This window comes from Trachinotus anak, unplaced genomic scaffold, assembly GCF_046630095.1.
Source record: "Trachinotus anak isolate AG129_WGS33_773 ecotype Australia unplaced genomic scaffold, CSIRO_AGI_Tana_v1 ptg000018l, whole genome shotgun sequence".
Taxonomy (NCBI): Eukaryota; Metazoa; Chordata; class Actinopteri; order Carangiformes; family Carangidae; genus Trachinotus; species Trachinotus anak.
In genome coordinates this window covers 17,966,666-17,984,115 of record NW_027273869.1, presented here as the reverse complement: position 1 = coordinate 17,984,115, position 17,450 = coordinate 17,966,666, and the positions used below count along the sequence as shown (strand labels likewise).

Here is a 17,450-nt window from a genome sequence, read left to right as displayed (position 1 = left end):
CGTTTTTTCAGTCAAAGTGAGAGATGACACTCTTCTGTTCCTCCTGGATCATTTGTCCTCAAATGATGCATGATAAAAACCTTAGCAATAAAACAGTGTGTCAGCTGAGCCAGTGCTTTCCAAATGAGGGAGTGATGCCTCCCAACAAAGCACTAAGTACAGCTCACACTCCTCCATTAGGCCTCTGTGTTGTTCCTATATGTAAATGTGTGACGACTAGTGGCGTCCAGTCTTTTATTGATATTTTAAGTGCCTTGTTTTATCTTTACTTTTTACCAATATACAGCATATGGCTGATGTTCTACAAATATTTTACATTGATAAGATGGAGATCCTAAAATGATGATATTTTCTAATTTTCCACTCTCCTAGCCATTAGTTTGTTTTCTTGTTAGTGTGATATAAAAAGTCAAGTCATCTCCTCACTGTTGTTCCCCATAATGCAGGTACTGCTCTGAAACCACAACCACGTGTCAAATCGTCTTGTTGACTTTTCCTTCGTGTTTTATTTGTTAATTCCGATGACTATCAGACTCAGGGGATTAGCCTTGTTGTTGTCATCTTGTGGCACGTGACTGTAAACCTTATTTCCCCATTAACGCTTCCTCCCGAATCCTAATGTCAACGATTTCCAACATTTAGCATAAAGTTTCCAATTATGCAGCATTTTTTTTTATCATAATCTTGTTCTTGGTGGGGTGGCAAAAGCTCATTAACCGCATGTACACAGTATAATAGGACACTTAAACTCTCCATAATAAGAAGAAAATATATTCAAGCGTAGTTGTGTGGAGTCCAATCAAAATGTCTCATTAGAATGATTTCAGTTTAATGGCTTCCCGTAGAAATTGATCAATTAAACACTGTCATCAAACAAACTGTGTCACATCCATCACGTTGGCCGATATCCAATTTCGAATAAGTAGTGACCCAGTGTATCAGCGAACCAATTAATCAACGTAACCCGACGAGGTGACGGTCCTCTGCGAGGGTTCAGACGAGCCCATTCAGTCCATTTGGTTGCTCACAGCTGAATCTGAATGAAGAGGTGAAACCAGGCTATTATAATGTAATTATGATGCCAGCTTCCATTGCAGAGAGTGAAGTGGGGGTCCGTGGGAGCCGGGTGGGACCAGCGGCTCCCTCCGGCCACTGCAGGAGTCTTGTCATCAAGTTATCCACACCTGTCTGACACAAGTTCTTCTCTCTGTACCTCTAAACCTGAAGCCACCTTTCCCCCCCTCCCTGCTCAACATCTGTCCCACGGGTCTGGGATCTCATCCAATCACACACCGCATAAATCCATAACTTCGGCTCTCCCCTCGGCCCCCAGGAAAACACAATAAACTGCGCTCATCTTTTATGCATGATTTTCTGTGTCTCTGTAGCTAGCTTCGCTCTCAGTGCGTATCAATCATCACAGGGACGCTGCGGGGCAGGGAGACAGAGACAGAGAGAAAGAGCGATGGCGGGAGGGAAATATACATGGTTGCACAACAAGGCAAAATGAAGAGTCCTGTTTCTTTATCCACTGACTTGGATTTCTATTTCAATTTCATCTGCCCCTTCCCTTCCCTTCTCCCCCTCCTCCCTTGCCTCTATGCCCTTTCCTCCACCTCCTCAAGTCTCCGATTGCAGGGCGAAAAAAAAACACAACAAAAAAAAAAACAACACGTTAGCGAGATGAAACTGACCTGCTCACCTCTCGCAGTGAATCTATAGCTGCAAGTTAACCGACGCATGTTGGTGTTTTTAAGAAGACACCTTTTCCCTCAGGCTCAGGGGAATGGGGGGTTGAGGGCACTGTTTTTCCCCTCCTACACACACAGGTTGGCTTCACGAAGATGTGTACAGCCGATCTACATAGGCCTCATTGGCATGCTAACATATTCACAGACAGCCACAGCACAGCCGGCTCAGTGTGGGAGAGGCCAGCGGTTGGGCTTGACATGAAACCGGACGGCAGGAAAAAAAAATAAATAAAAAAATTTTTAAATAAAAAATTAAAACGATTCCCTGTAGCTGTGGAGCGTTACGAGGTTGGGGTTCAGTGATGATAATAATTTTATTTATAGAGCACGTTCTTCTGCACACAGTGTTTTCCAGAGGTAGGAAGATAAAACACAATGACAGGGCATAAGAAGCCTTTAAACAGCAGCATGAATTAAATTGAGCAGGAGGTGTTTATACAACACTAGGAGAATATTAATGAAAGATGCAAATTTACAGTAAAAAAAATAAATCATACTTTATGGAACGAGATCAGATGGTGTAGAAAAAAAACAGTGTTGAATCTGAATCCTTTCATTTCAAGTCATTAATAACTGAAACTGAGATCACGTTTCTTTAAGTGTGAAGTAAAAGTTCTGCAGTTCTGAGTGGCCAAAATGCCAATCTTCCCTTCCAGTTTCTCAAATGTGCGTTTCTCTCTGTTATATCATTATATATGGAGCCATTTTTGGTTTTTGTTCTGCCAATTGTATAAATCAAGCCATTAAAAGACTTCACACTTCAACCTGTGATGAGCATTCGTCACTGTTTGTCTATTAATCTAAAAAAAATAATCCACAAGTTGCTTGATAATTTAAAACTATTAATTGCAGCCATAGTTCATAACCTGCAGTTACAAATTTTTTAAATGCAGCTTTCTCTAACTACTTTATACAAGTGCTTTAGACTAAATTACTATAAATAAATAAAAAAATAATAGAAACTAAAATAATGGAAACTACAAATAAAAAAAACATTTTCATTTTTGACTGAAATAAAAATAAAAAAGATGCTTAATTAAACTGACTAAAACTGCATTGTGTCTTTACAGAACTAACTCAAATAAACTAAAATAACAGAGAAAATGTTTTTAGTTTTGGCCTCTGTCAGTTTATTTCATACATCAGCCGAGTATTTTGGGTAGAAATGAAATCTGTGTCGGATGGAGCAGGATCTGACCAGGTGAGTGAGGAGAGGCGTAGTTTAGTCGAGACATGTGTTTGCAGAGAGCGTTTAAGAATTTCATTTTTGGCTGTTGGGCAAGTTACTTATGGAGTTAATGTTAAGTACCTACAGATATGATTTATTGCCTTAATTTCAGACGGTGAAAGTGAGATCAGCGTCATCTACCAATACCAACAAAAAGGAGGTATTTTCCAAACCTGACCAAAAATAAAAACACTGTCAGAACTCAAGCCTGATTATGAGCGTGAGAAACTTGCAAGAAAAGTCTCTGAAACTGTGTTGGTGTTTATGTATGATACACACATCGTTCTTTAATGTGTAAGAACCATCCTCTGATCTGTCTGAGTACCACACATCAAGCCTTTATTCCCGTCACAGCTGATTCTTGACAAGTGTTTTGGACGGAGGGTCTTTTACGAGAGAGGTTGTGCTTTGAATAACCACCCCGGGCATGAAGGTGTTCATTATTCTGATCCACACCCCCGCAGGCCAATCCATCACAATCAATCAGTCAATCAAATGCTCTTTCCGTGATACTTTTAACTGAACCATTTGTCACCCTTCACCCGCAGTTTCTCACCGCCGTGCACAGCATGAATGCAAATACAAAACAAAATGTTTTGCGCTTATAACTGGGACAGTCTGAGTTTAAGGTGTTTAAAAGCGTCGATGTAACTGCGGCGAGTGTGTTCCCAGATACGTCAGGGGCTGAGCAGCGGCCACAGGGAGGCAGAGATTACAGAGTAAAGCCCTCCTCTTTGTCCCTGAAGTAATAACAGCGAAATGAGACTGACATTTCACTCTGGAAGACACACACACACACACACACTCCATGAGCGGAGAGACCACATGACATACACAAAGACACAGAGCAGGAAATGGCATGTGCACACAAACACACACACACACACAGACTCACACCATACAAATAACAACAAGCCATAAAGAGAGTGACAAAGGGAGAAGACAGACCGTTTATTCAAAATTGGGAATAAAACAAAGTCAAAGTCAGTTTCCTAAACTTTGAAAATGCTGCAAAACAGTATGTTCAGCATCTTTTCATCAGGTGGGCTGAAGAGAAATTATTCACAACGGAGGAAGGCAAACTGCGGCAGCTATAAAAGATCTGAATTCGTACGTGTGGGATTTTTACATGACTGTTCTGACAGCATTAGTTCTTTTAAAATATAAAACAATCCTGTAGGAAACTTGAGGAGTCTGTGTTTGTCTTTCAGCAAATGTATCAACAGTTTCATTTTGCAAGAAGTCTGTACTGTCTACAGTTAAATGTTTAAATCCTACATATATCTTACAGTCAGCTGTAGATGGCCCCCCTTCATGAAATATTCTGCAGGGGAAAAAAATACACATAATTACAAACTGAAGTGAGGTGTAGAGAAACTTTCTGGGACGTGGCACTCTCAGGTTTTTGTCTTTTCAGGAAACTGACTGACATAACAGAAGCATCACTCAGGATCCAGTAAACTGATCCCGTCCAGTGTCGCACAACATTTAAACATCACATGTAACAACATACGAACCTGTATTATTCATAAAAGGTTCACTTTCACCATAAGTCATTTGGTTCCTAAAACTCCACACCAGCCCATAGACAGAAAATAAGAGTTAGACTGACTAAAGATCCAAATGTGCCATCACACCGAGGTGCAGACTGGGTTTGTTTGTTCGAACCGACACTGACAAAACGATCAAGAAAAGCTAATTCAAGTGATAAATACAGTACACAAGTTTGAAGCCTTGTCAAACACTAAAATGCTACATGCCGTCACATTATGAAACATACCAGCAGGCATCCACTTGTTACAGGAAAAAGTTAAGTCAGATGAAGGTTATGTTAGTATAATTATTAGCTGAAACCCTCAGTGTCAGGTCCTCTACTGTACTTCACATGGCACTGATGTCACTCTGAACATGGCCTCAGGAGCACCAGCTTCATGCTACAACCTTCTGAGGGTGAAATCCACGTGATCCGTCCTCAGATATTTTTCTTTTGGTATTATTCCATTCTCACACTTATACCAAATTTATCCTGCTGGTTCAGGTGATAAACTGCCAACCTCGACGCCACGACTCCCGATTGACTTGTTTGAACAGAGGGGCTTGGACATCTCTATTCCACAAATGTGTGCTCCATTCATATTTACTGAATAACTTTTTTTTTTTTACAAAAAAGAAAAAAAACATTAAAATTTCATGAGGTTTCTCCATTTCCATTCATCCTTTCAAATTCAATATTTCATAATTCAGAAAAAAAAAAATATGTGGAGGAAAAGTCGGCCACTGACAGACAGACAAAGATAGAATGGGAAAACATGGAGGCAGATAGAAAGAGTTATTAAGCGCATATTAATGTTTGCTCTCCTCCTCCATGGCTCTCTCTCCTGAGATCTGCCCGTCGCTACTTTAAGCATGAATACTTAATCACATACCAAACACTGTCTAATTCCTGTCCCCAGAATGCACAGAGCCAGAGAGACACAGCAAGGCGGAAAAGGGGGGGGGGAAGATTGAAATGTCACAGTGGCAGTGCTGGGCGACTAATAAAGCTATGCAAATAGCAATTAGCTGAACCAGTAACCTCTGAGTCAATACCAAGCCACCCAAATGGGAATATCCTAGCGCCAGGCTTGGGAGTTCAAAGGTCACGCTGTGATTGGAGGTCACAACCCCAGCCGATAAGTGATGCATTTCGGAGCGGGAAGGTTGCAACTGTGGCCAAGAAAAAGAGGTGCTTAATGTTTGCTTGAATAACGGGAGTCACTGCTGCTTTTGTCCACGTAAGAACCTGTGAGCGCCTGTCTGTGTGCGTCTGTGTGTATGTGCAATCTGAGCTATTTCCTCTCTGATGTGACGCTTCCATATCCATAAATTTAAGACTGTGCAGAGGGAAAATGATGAATCATTACCTCAACTCTACAGCGTGCACCATTTTGATGAATGACAAACTCAAGTTTTTGCAATCAAGATTTAGGTTCAGAGTTTTGCCAGACGTCTCTTGACTTTTTTTTTTTTTTCCAAAGACATCAGGGATAGAAAAACATCTAAGCGCCAAGAAAAGCTTTGTACTAATACTTTTACTGCTACTCTGGAGATAAAATTAGCATAGACAATTAGCAGGAAAACAACTCTGGCAGTTTCTCTGCGTTTTTTAACATGGGTAGCGTGTGTGTGTTTCTGTGTGTGTGTTTGTTCAGTGCTGAAAACATGGCTTGACAATCAGTAACTGACAGGTGCAACGTTTGCGCTCTTCCCATGAAACATGCCTCCACAGCGTGATATAAACAAAGTGGAAAAAATCACTGTGCAACTTTGTGTGTGTGCGTAACAAAACGTACAAATTTCACTCACTTGACGAGAGTGTATCATGATTTCACACCTTTTCCCTCCACACTGGAGATGGATTCTGAACAGACTTAGAAGACCGTGTACGTGACGTTTGCCCAGGGCGACTGCTGCTCGGCTTGGCTGAGCTCAACATCTTTTCCCACTCACAAACTGAAATGTTAAAATGACGCAGTGTGTTTTTGTCTGTCTACATAAACACAAAAATACTGGGAGAAAAGAGAAAAGAAAACATTGCAGAGCATGTAAGACTCTCTTCTCTTTGTTTTTTTTATTTCATTCTGTGCTTGCCTTAAAGGTTAAAGTGGACTAAAATCAATGGTTCCCAACAGGTTTGAGGTGGACATAATAGGTGGTTCCCAAAATGTGCGGTTACCAAAACAGATTAAAAGTGGACTAAATGAGTAGTTCCCAAAACAGCTTTAAGGTGGAGTTAATTTGTGGTTTCCAAGGCAAATTTAAGGCATTTCACAACAAATTTAAGGTGGACTACATCAGTGGATCCCAAACCAAGTTTAAGACGGAACTGATCAGTGGTTCCCAAAACATCTAAGGTGAGGTTACCGAAACAGGTGTAGGGTGGACAAAGTCAGTTATTTTCACTGCTTCAAAGCGGACTAGACCTGACTAGGGATTGTGGTTCCCAAAATAGGTTTAAGGTGGACACGATTAATCAGAGGGGTCAAGATGATTAACAGGAATGGAAACAAGAGATTCATATTATTATTATTTCAGCCTTCTCTAATATTTGCTTTTTCTTGTCAAACACTTGATTGTTTCACCTCTTCAGGCATCTATAAATGATTTAAATAAAAAAACTTGTGAAGGGAAAATCACTCCGTGGTTGAAATGATTAGAGCTCATAAATACTTGCAGCCTGTGATGAGGGGTCATAAATGTTCTTAGCTTTGCAAGCTAAAAACCACTGGAACCACTGGGCCAGAGCTCAGTTATAATGAATGTTGGAATCCGTTATTCAAACACATATCATCGCACATATCATCCTCATCTTAAAGTGTTTAGTATTGTTATAGGTTCTCTAATTTGACTCAAACGTATTACGCAAACATATGCACAGAGATGATGCAGACATTAAAATTTAACGAAGCAGTGCTTAGCTGTCACTGGCAGTAAAAGTGTAAAAATAGAGGCGTAAAAAACCTGTTCAGTCATTTATTGTGGGAATCAATCTTATTAAATCACACCCTGCGGAGACAGAGAGAGAGAGAGATTACTGGGTTGCTCTTCATTTGTCTTGAGCCTTTTAATCTGTGAAAAAGAGCTGAAATGACCTATGTTAGACATACACACGCGCATAAAAACACACAAGCCCTGTGCGGGGGCCACTTTTGATGTGCCGTTAGTCCGGGTGCGTAGCAATCAGGAGCAGCATGTAGCCCGAGGCTAGCAAGACACCATACAAGCCTCTGCAAAGGAAAGGCAGAGAGATGCAGCCGTATGTGAATATGTGTCGATGGGTGATTTTTGAGGAAAGCTTCTAAGTGTTTACAGAAGGCAGAACGGATATAAAAGCATAACGTGGGAGTTTGTCCCTCAGTGGATTTCTGGAATGTGCCGTAATATTTTCATTTTATCTGCTTCAGAGGGAAGACGAGCTTTCAACCCTCTGTGCTGCTGATGGAGTGTTTGGTTTCTCAAAACTGTGTGTAAGAGCTTTGCACAGCTTTGAGTTTCTTTATTTATATTTCTTGTTTTCTTATGTCTCATTAGTCTACATGTATATGTTTGTGGAAGTGTGTGTGCATGTATTTGTCATGTCCTTAATGTCCTATGTGTAGATTTTTCTTTTTTCCCCTTGAATTTGTGTGTTTCTATGTGTGTGTGTGTGTGTGTATGTGTGTTCTAGCCCCTTCTTGTCTCTCTCTAAGCAGGTCTGGCTGTGACACAGTTGCCACTAATTGCAGATCAGGCAGATTAAAACCTGGAGAGGAATGAGCCAATCAAAATCTCCCCTGGAACTCTTCCTCCACACCTTGCCTTCTCCCTATCTCTTTTAGATTGCTGTTCATCACCCTTGTTGTTACCTTGTGCCCATCTTATACCTCTCTCTGCATCCCATTGACTTTTAAGTATTCTAACCGCTGAGAGCTGCACTTAGAATAACACTACATATCCTCCACTCCTAACTAGGTAAGAGTAAACATAACGTTCCTTGTGAATGATGCAAGAACCTCAAAATGGTGGAAAATCCAATTTGGCATAAAAACAGACACACTAAAGCTGAACTGGCGGCATCTGAGCTACGACTGTCTGCTTAACCTTTCGAACTCTTTGCTGTTTTTGCTTGGTTTTCACTCCCTTTAATTAAAGACTCTGACAACAGGCAGGGCACATACTGTTATTTCTAGAAATGTGGGGTTAAGTGGGTCCCAAGCCTTTGGCCATAGACCAGCACTGTGCCACGAGCAAGCTATATGGGTCGGCAAAAAATATAACTATATAATAGGAATAATATGTTTATGTTTTGAATTTGAGCCATACAGGAAATGTATTGTTGCCATGCAGTTAAGCACTCACTGCATTATAGAAAGTCTGCATTAGCTACAGGGAGTTCCTATTTGCACTGTAACAATGGAGGTTCAAACAACAATCACAAGGTTACTTACTAAGAAAACGTTTAAATATGATAATTATGAAGCAAGATCCTTGGCTATAAGAGGCGACCATGTGTTGACATCCTTGTGTTTCAGTTTGACAGAGTAATGACTCAGAAAAAGGGGGTGATTTTTCACAAAAATATGCACCCATCTGTTGGTAAGGGTCACAAATGGTCACACCAACAATAATCCACAATAACAATTAAAAAGATCTGGCACAAAAACATTCTTGAGCAGAGGACTGAAAAAGGAGACAGTGGCGGCTCCTTGGCGATGTCAAGTCTCGGGATATGAGCGGTGCAAATGAGGATGAGCCAGTCACCACTCCAGACAGGCAGCTGAATAGACGAAAAGAATGGAGAGACAGGATGGGAGGGCAAGAGGGAGGGGAGGATTGGGGAGAGTGTTATTGTGAGCACCGACAAGTGATGGCAGAATCTGGGTGCTGGGTGTCACTTTGGAACAATCAGGATTGACGTCCCAGGTGGTGTGCAGCGGGAAAGGGGGAATTTGCCTTCCAGGGCTGAAACATTTTCCATCCTGATCATACGTGGAAATAAATTATGCGCCAGAAACCGGCCCAGAACCCTTCAGGACGTCATCAACAGCAACACCAGAACAGCTCCAAATAATACAAGCTAAAGTTTTTGAAGGAAAAGTCTCACTTTAGCTAAAAGGTGTGAGCCTATGGGCACTAAAACACGAGTGATGAAACCCATGTGTTTTAGCAGATTGTTTTTGGACACAATTTATCAAATTTAGAAGACTGACCTGTTCATGATGAAGAATTATTAATGTTTTTAAGCTATCTCACAACACCAAGCTTCTGTCGATCTTTTTGGGTACTAACATCCAGCAGAGCACATATTCCTTCTGGCAACGCCTGATCCCATTGAAGAGCTGAAAAACGTTCACTAAATGTTGCTTCGTTTTAGCAGAAGTGACATGGAAATACCCACAGAAATGGCCAAGTCTTCATAGCAGTTTCGACAAGTTGTTTTTTGAGGATTCCGCAAAAAGTAAGGTTAGTTTTACATTCTGACGGTATAGGTAAGGTTTGGAGAAGGGTTTGGAATTTTCAGAATTTTCATCGTTAAGGTTAGGAGACCTTCATTGTCATGGCTGCAATAACAACTACTTAGTGAAGGTTTGGGAATGATCATGGTTATGGTCAAAAGAAACCAACAATGAATGACAGCAGGAAAACAAAAAGCAGTCCCCCATGTTTAAGTCCAGCATATTGTTGGACATATGAACATATGCTGTTTTGGCTGAAAGTACTGAAATTGTCATTTTTAATCTCTTAATGAAATGGTACAATACATAAAGAGAGAGAAAAAGAAAATCTACTACTTTCTGCAAACACAAAATAATATACGCAGTAGGTAAAGACTGCATATCACAATACAGCAACAAGTCATGGTCAGGGTTAGCCAACCAAAACTACCAGGTCATGGCTACAAAGAGATAATTTATCATAATTGTTATGAAAACTCAACACTAACTACCTGGCTAAATATCTGACATACTACTTCCCACCCTGGTTCTTGGTGGAAATCATGTACTGCAGAACAGTCCAATACTAATACTTCTCCCAGGGAGGCTGGGTTGTTTTTTACAGTGTGTAGTTGTGAGGAATTTGACTTTTTTGTTTTTTGGCAGTGAGCAATTTGTAAAACCTCTCAGTGCTAAAAGGAAGGTCCATCACTGAAAACAGTTTAAGTGAAGTGGACACACAGCACTGACAACCAACAATGTCTGTTCATTAATGTACTGGCCACAACAGACCTTGATATACCAACATCATTTTAGAGGTAAGGTGTGCTGTCTGCAGCTTTTCATTTAGTTACAGGCTTATTATTGCAGTCTTTGTTTTTATCCTTAGAACCAACATTTCCTTTTAGTTTTGTAAAACTTTGTGTCTCAAATATTTTGCAGATATTCTGCTTCTGTTTGCCCCAAATATTCTAGTTCTGTAATGACAAGAATAAGTAATGATTTTCACTTCATGTTTAGATTTTTCCCATGTTTAATTCTAGGAGTTTCCAGGTTTAATTTTGGGAGTATTTCAGGTTTTCATACACGTATTAACCAGCACAGATATTTTTAGCTATAAATAGTCTCTTTCACCCATTCATCATCACTTTGTATGCCAAGAAGGTAACGCCTGATGGCTCAGAGCATTACGTTAGATAGTCTGTCTGTCAGACTATCTGCCATGAAATTTAGAGAGCAGATTGGCCTTGGGCAAAGGAACTGTCGATTAGATTTTGGTGGTGATCCTGATCTGGGATTTCTGCTGTTCCACAATTATTTTTTTTTTATCTTTAATCATGGCTCTGCTAGAGACAGGACGTTGATTTAAAATCCTAAAGGTATGTTTTCAAGGTCAGGAAATCAATTTAACTTAACACATCAATGAAGGAAATTATTTTTTGTGCAACATCCTGTCTAAGGACTGTTCCATGTTGGCAGAGGTCTGTACTCTCCCCATCAGTACTTAGTACCTATATTTTAATGTAAATTTGACCCTATCAAGCTGTTAAGTTTTCACTATCACTTGCTTCCAAAAAGTATAAATCTATCTACCTCATCCATGTTGACTTATTACTTAATTATTAGAATGTGACAATATATTTCTGACTGTCCTACTTAATTTGGATGCTAGTAGCTTACAGCCACTATCCAAGTGTATGCCAAGGTATTCAAAGTGGAATGTCAAAGCCAATAATCATTTCAACTAAATTTCTTCAATTCTGGCAAAACTAAATGAGAATCTGTCCATGTTTCTGTCAACAACCTACATGTAAACTATACCAGAGGATGCCACAGGATTACATAATTACTCAAGCACCAGTAACTCTAATACATCATGACATTTCATTGCAGAATCCCACCTGAGATGGTATTGTTGCAGAGGAGAGACACAAGCAACAAGGGCCGTATTCCAGATGCCAGCTGGGGATGTGGCAGTCACATACACCACCAGCCTTCTGCTCTTTTTAGTCTTCTTTTTCTGGGCTTTTTGATAGAGTATAGGCATGAAATGATTGGCAGCAGAATGTGAATGCTTTGTCTGCTCAGGATGAATCAGAAGCAGGTATGGCAATGCCAAGGTATTAGGTATTACGGATGCTTGGTCAGGAGCCCTTGACGTCAATTGTTAATGTACTGGGTATTTTTCAGCATGCTGGGTAATCTGATAGACTTCCAATGTTCTCTGCTGCGTTAAAAGTTGTTGTTCGCTGACATATATGGGGCTGAGACTGCATTTGGTTTTGGAATCAGAATTAACCTTTTACTGTATTAAATAACACAACAATCTTTCCCAACCCTTACCCAAAGTGCTTTTGTTGCCTAAACCTACCCACAGACAGGACTGGTCTCTGGTGTGACAGGCGTGTGCTTCGTACGCCCACCATCCACCCCGACAACCTCCTGGCAACTCCGCTGCCATTGCCTCTGCGTGTTGAAAAATTTATGCTAAAGGGGTAACCCAGTGTGTTACCCACTCTGACGCCATGAGGTCCTGACCAAACGTCTGTATGTGACAAGTTGGGAGTGAGAACATGTTGTTTTATCGGCCTCACAACTTTCTCATCTCAGCCAAATTTCTGGCGTTTTCACAAAAAAGGAAAAAGACAACCAGGCAAGATACTTTGACCGACTTCTCTCATATAATTGACAAGCTGTTTACGTGAGTTACTTGAGAGGAAACACACATGAAAACAAAGTCAAAACTGAGTCTGTTGCTTCCAAGAACTATTGTGTGAGATGTGAATGTCATAAGGCAGAAAATGTCCCTACATCACTGTAAAGATGCAGTGGCTGATGTGTCCTCAGATCTGTTCCATGATTTACTGGATGGAGTACTATTTACTTAATGGAGTAGCTCCAGGATTCATCTGTAGATAACATCACCACTACAATCTGTCTCTGTGTTCAGCTTGAGGAGAGGCTTGTTCAAATTCATAAATTAAAACTGAGCTGTGTATATTACAGAAATGACATACGAAACCTCTTTTTAGGGTGGATTTACTTCATACATGCTAATAAACCAAAATCATCCTCGAATTGTTGCTGCTCATCAGCAAAGCATTATGAGAAGATCAGAGACAGAAATCAAAAGAAATGGAAGGAAACCTAGCCAGCCGCTAATGATGTGTGAGGAGTGAGACACCAGGAGGTTTCTCCATAGTGTTAGTCAAGAAAAAAATGTTAGAATAAATTTAGAGAGAAAGAGACAACATGATGGAGAAAGAAAAAAAAAGACAGAAAAAGAGATTCAGCAGCTTTGGAAGGAGGGGCTGGCAGGCTGACTCAGAGGGAAGAGCAGAGAGAGGAAGCGTTTTCATCTTCCCTCTCACTCGTTTTTCTCTCCTTTCCATCCTTTTCTATTTCCATCTTGCTACATCTATCACTCTTTTCTCCTCTCACTTTCTCTCCGGTATTGTTCACTCTGTCAAGAGTTGTCATGACAAGGCTGTTTATTTCTAATGGTTGACATTTCGCCCTGTGCCACTCGCCTGAAAGAACACACCAGGATGAATGCTCCGCGATTTTCAAAGGAACATCTTGTTATTAGCCAGCATTTTCCCATCCTAACAGGTTCGGCATGCAGATAAACACTCGTTGCACAAATGCATCAGCACGCACACACATACACACACATACATAAATACATGGACACAGTTAACTGCACACACTGGTGCAGACGTGCATTTAAAAATGGAAAGATCTATCGGGCTTTTTGACCTTTCATCTCCGAGCAGAGAAAAGCAGGTTTCTGACTCCCACATCATGTTTCAACCCTCAGTCACATCCTCCCTCCACCTCCCCCCTGTTCTCTCCATTTCCTCCCTCCTCCTCTGGATCAAATTAAGGTAGGGATTAATAAAAAGATGTGGGCCCTGGTCTGAATGCGTGTTAATGTAAGCTACAGGCCAGTCATTGTGATGCTCTGACAGACCCACAGAAGAAGAAAAGGGAGGATTTGGATCTATTCTCTCTCACCCCATTCTTTGCTATTTCCATCTTCTGGTGCCCTTCTAATCATTTTCCTCTCATCTCTCTTGCTTTGTCTTTTATTTTTCCTTCTCCATCAGAATTACTCAATTTTCTTCTGTTTCTCTCCTTCCAGCTCTGCCATTTTTTGATTCTTTGACCCATCCTGGTTTTGACATCCTAACCGAACATTGTCCCCTCGAGGAGTGTGTCTCAAAGTCAGGCCCATGGACTGCCAAGGGTCTTACATTATGTCTTTTGGAAAATGTTGAGTATTCATTGTAATATATGTAATTCTAAGCTCCATTAAGCAATATTTTTGACAAGCTCTCACACCTAATTGACCTAAATGATGCATATAATAAATGTGAAAATTACCCATGCGAGAATTTGTGATATGCCAATGAAAGCTACTTCTTTGAAGTCAGGGAGATTTTGTCATCATGGCTGAAAGTAACTACTGTTGAAGTTGGCAGAAGGTGGGAGACGAGCATTGGTCTCTGATGTCAAAGTCGTAATCTTTTATCAAGTCCTCTAATTTAAATTAAACAGTCATCAGTCACTGCCTTCCAAAGTGAGCATTTACAGATATAGAAACACACCAGCAGGACGTCATTGTTTCTTGGTACTTCCCAAAACCTTTCCAAGAGACTATCTACCTATATATCTACCACCTCTATGATTATAGTTTTCTTTAAGGAGCTGTTTATGACCATATTGGGTCTTCATCAGGGTCAACACATTGCCTTTTTCCAGTCCAGTACAATCCAGTGTATAATTACTTACCATTTCTATCTTCATCGAATCAGATATCCAGATGCGGGAGAAGATGTGCCCTCAAGTACACAAGGAACATTAGGGAAAGTCTGAACTGTAGTCATGATTAAAAGAAACCCTGATCTTTTGTAGTGCTATAACAACATCAAATTGCTTCCATCTTTGCTTCTGAAAGAGGAAAGTCATTATTTGCATGATCACAAGAGGCAGCTTGTCACAATTTTTTTTTTTTTTTTTTTTTTTTTTATATAAATGACCATCGCTACTATTTTGTGGTAAGAAAAGTCACACTTTTGATGCTGATATCAAATTAAATGACAGTGACTGTCTGCAGCTGTATGTGGCTTTCAGTTGGTTTTGTCTTTTTATTTTAGTTTGAGTTTGGTTGAGTCAAAACCCACTCACATAAAAACCAGCAAACAAGCTCATACAAGAGGCTGGATAAACCCAGACATCTAGCAAGCCAAAGAGAGTGAACCAATCCACACCGAGGGTCTTCTATGCCACAGGTGCTTAAACTGGAGGACTCCACTGGGATGTCCATATTGTTTTCTGGTAGATGTGTAGGAACATTAAGGCCCCGCAATACAATGCCAAATTATACCAAGCTTTCCTATTTTGGATCCAATGAAATCTTGAAGGTCTATGGCCTTAATATGAGTCTGTCTGGGAATCCATCAAATGAAAATAGCAACAGTACAGCAGAGAGCAGGTCGATAGTCCAACACCAAGAAGCAGGATTTGCTCAAAATGGATTAGGTAGCCTTACTTTTAAACTGTATATTGCAATTGACAGCTGGAGCAGGATCAAAACCAGCACCGTGTGAGATCCTGGCAAGGTTTGGTCAATTCCCATCAAGTCAACTGGACGTGGAATTTGTCCATAGGTGCCTGATCCAATTCGCAGCACTGATGCAGACGTGAAGTGAAATTGAACAGTGGACTGAATGTGCAAGGTAGTGTTATTGGTCTTTTCCTCTCGCTGAGAGAGACAGAAGGAGAGGGCCACTCTCTCTGAGGTGTTGTGCACACCTTGTAGGCTGCCAAGCCCCATTAGAGGGTGACAAACAGACGTCCACTCGGCTCAGCGCTGTCAGACCCTGGTAATGAAAGACACATCAGCCTTAGAAAAAGCAGAGGAGGAGGAGGGAGAACAACAACAGGACATGCACTGACACAAACACATTTTAAGACTAATGGCTTAAATGCAAGTGCACTGTGTAGCAATGCAGGGCAGGAAAAAAAATGTTGTCTAAACTATGTAATGAGAGGAAGGCAAGGGACCGGAAAAGACAAAGAGGGAATGAATAAAAATAGATTAAAGAGAATCATACAAAAGTACAAGATAAAAGAGAGACACATGTAGGGAAAGATCTGCGAGATCTAATGAAAGAGAAAATGTGCAAAAGCAGGACAGAATGAAAGAGCGAGAGTCCTTTGCGACTCATTGAGCTACATGTGTCGATGCCACGGCATTACATGGGAAGATACAACGTCAATAATTATCTCTGTTCCAGCTATATTGCTATCAAATGATTTAGTGGTACTAATAAAGCTCTAACATAACACAGCATCTATCTTTGGAGCTGCGGTGGAGAACTGTGCTCGCCATAATAAGGCTGGTTTAGAGCATTTCTATTCTCTTTGCAATGAATCAGAGTTGCACTTTGTGAGGCATGCAGGAATCCATAAGTACATAATAATGAATTATACACAAGGTTGCAGACAGGTGCAGCGCCAGACATTATGGATTGAGCAATTTGGGAGTCTTGTCATCATAACCTATGGACGCTGGTGTAGGAACAGTCTCTCGCTGATGCGGATGGGATAGTGAGGTAGATTGTGTCATTCTCCATCCCTGCTTGCTTTGTAATCTTTCGAGAGAGGAAGGATGAGACTCCACTCTGTCCGGGGGGAAATGTATTTTCTCTGCATGGATGTGGAGCGAGAGTAAGCGGCCTTATCAAATCTATATTTCTCCCTCAGTGCCGCCTTGAAAGAGGGAAGAGAGGAAGGAGAGAGAAGAAAGAGCGTGAGACCGGCAGTCGGGGGGTTATCGAATTGATTAATTTAATAGCGTTTGTACCACTTCAAACGTTGCACTTTTCAATGCGTTGCCTCTCAAGTCAACCGGAAAGAAGTGCGTACATGATGAAAAGTTATGAACTCGAGAACAAAAAAAAAACAGGATGACAAAGCAGTTGGTGGATTGGTGGATATCAGTTGACTGATATCAGATATTAAGCCAATAAACTGGCTTTATGTTAAGAATCAGATACCACTCACATTGTAGTTTCAGCTCTGATAAGATGGATATTATGCAGTTTATTTGTTTATAAGAAAGATTCATTAGTTCCTGTGACAAGATACAAATTTCAGTAAAAACACTAAAAACTGGAAAACTTTTTTTTTTTCATTTCTATCCATTGAAATTGTGACTCACATATTGATTGGTACAAAAAACAGCTTATGGTGGCTTTACCTAAAAAAACTCTTCCAACTATTCATCAGTCCCGCCAAGTGGAACAGACACAAATAAAAGAGACACCCAGGGAGTGAATGCTTTACTTGAATGTGTGCATACATGTGTGTGTGTACACACTGACATTTCCGTTGTGGTGTGGATGCTTGAAAAGCAGCACACCATGAGTAACACCAACACCACTGAGCAATTCAATACTGCCCTGACAAAATCATTACGCTGTTTCCTCTTAGGTTAAAACCCCACACTAC

General features: G+C 40.6%; 1 protein-coding gene across 13 annotated transcripts in view; it reads right to left on the bottom strand.

Moving 5' to 3' along the window:
- LOC139635396 (CUGBP Elav-like family member 2) overlaps positions 1-17,450 on the bottom strand; it is a 464,890-nt gene that overhangs the window by 289,244 nt on the left and 158,196 nt on the right. Inside the window, exon 3 of one of the 13 annotated variants that reach the window (XM_071502681.1) lies at positions 15,487-15,817. The exons of the other annotated variants lie outside the window; for them this stretch is intronic. The gene's annotated coding sequence lies outside the window, so the exon portion shown is untranslated. The remainder of the gene's footprint in view (positions 1-15,486; positions 15,818-17,450) is intronic. 13 annotated transcript variants of the gene reach the window in all.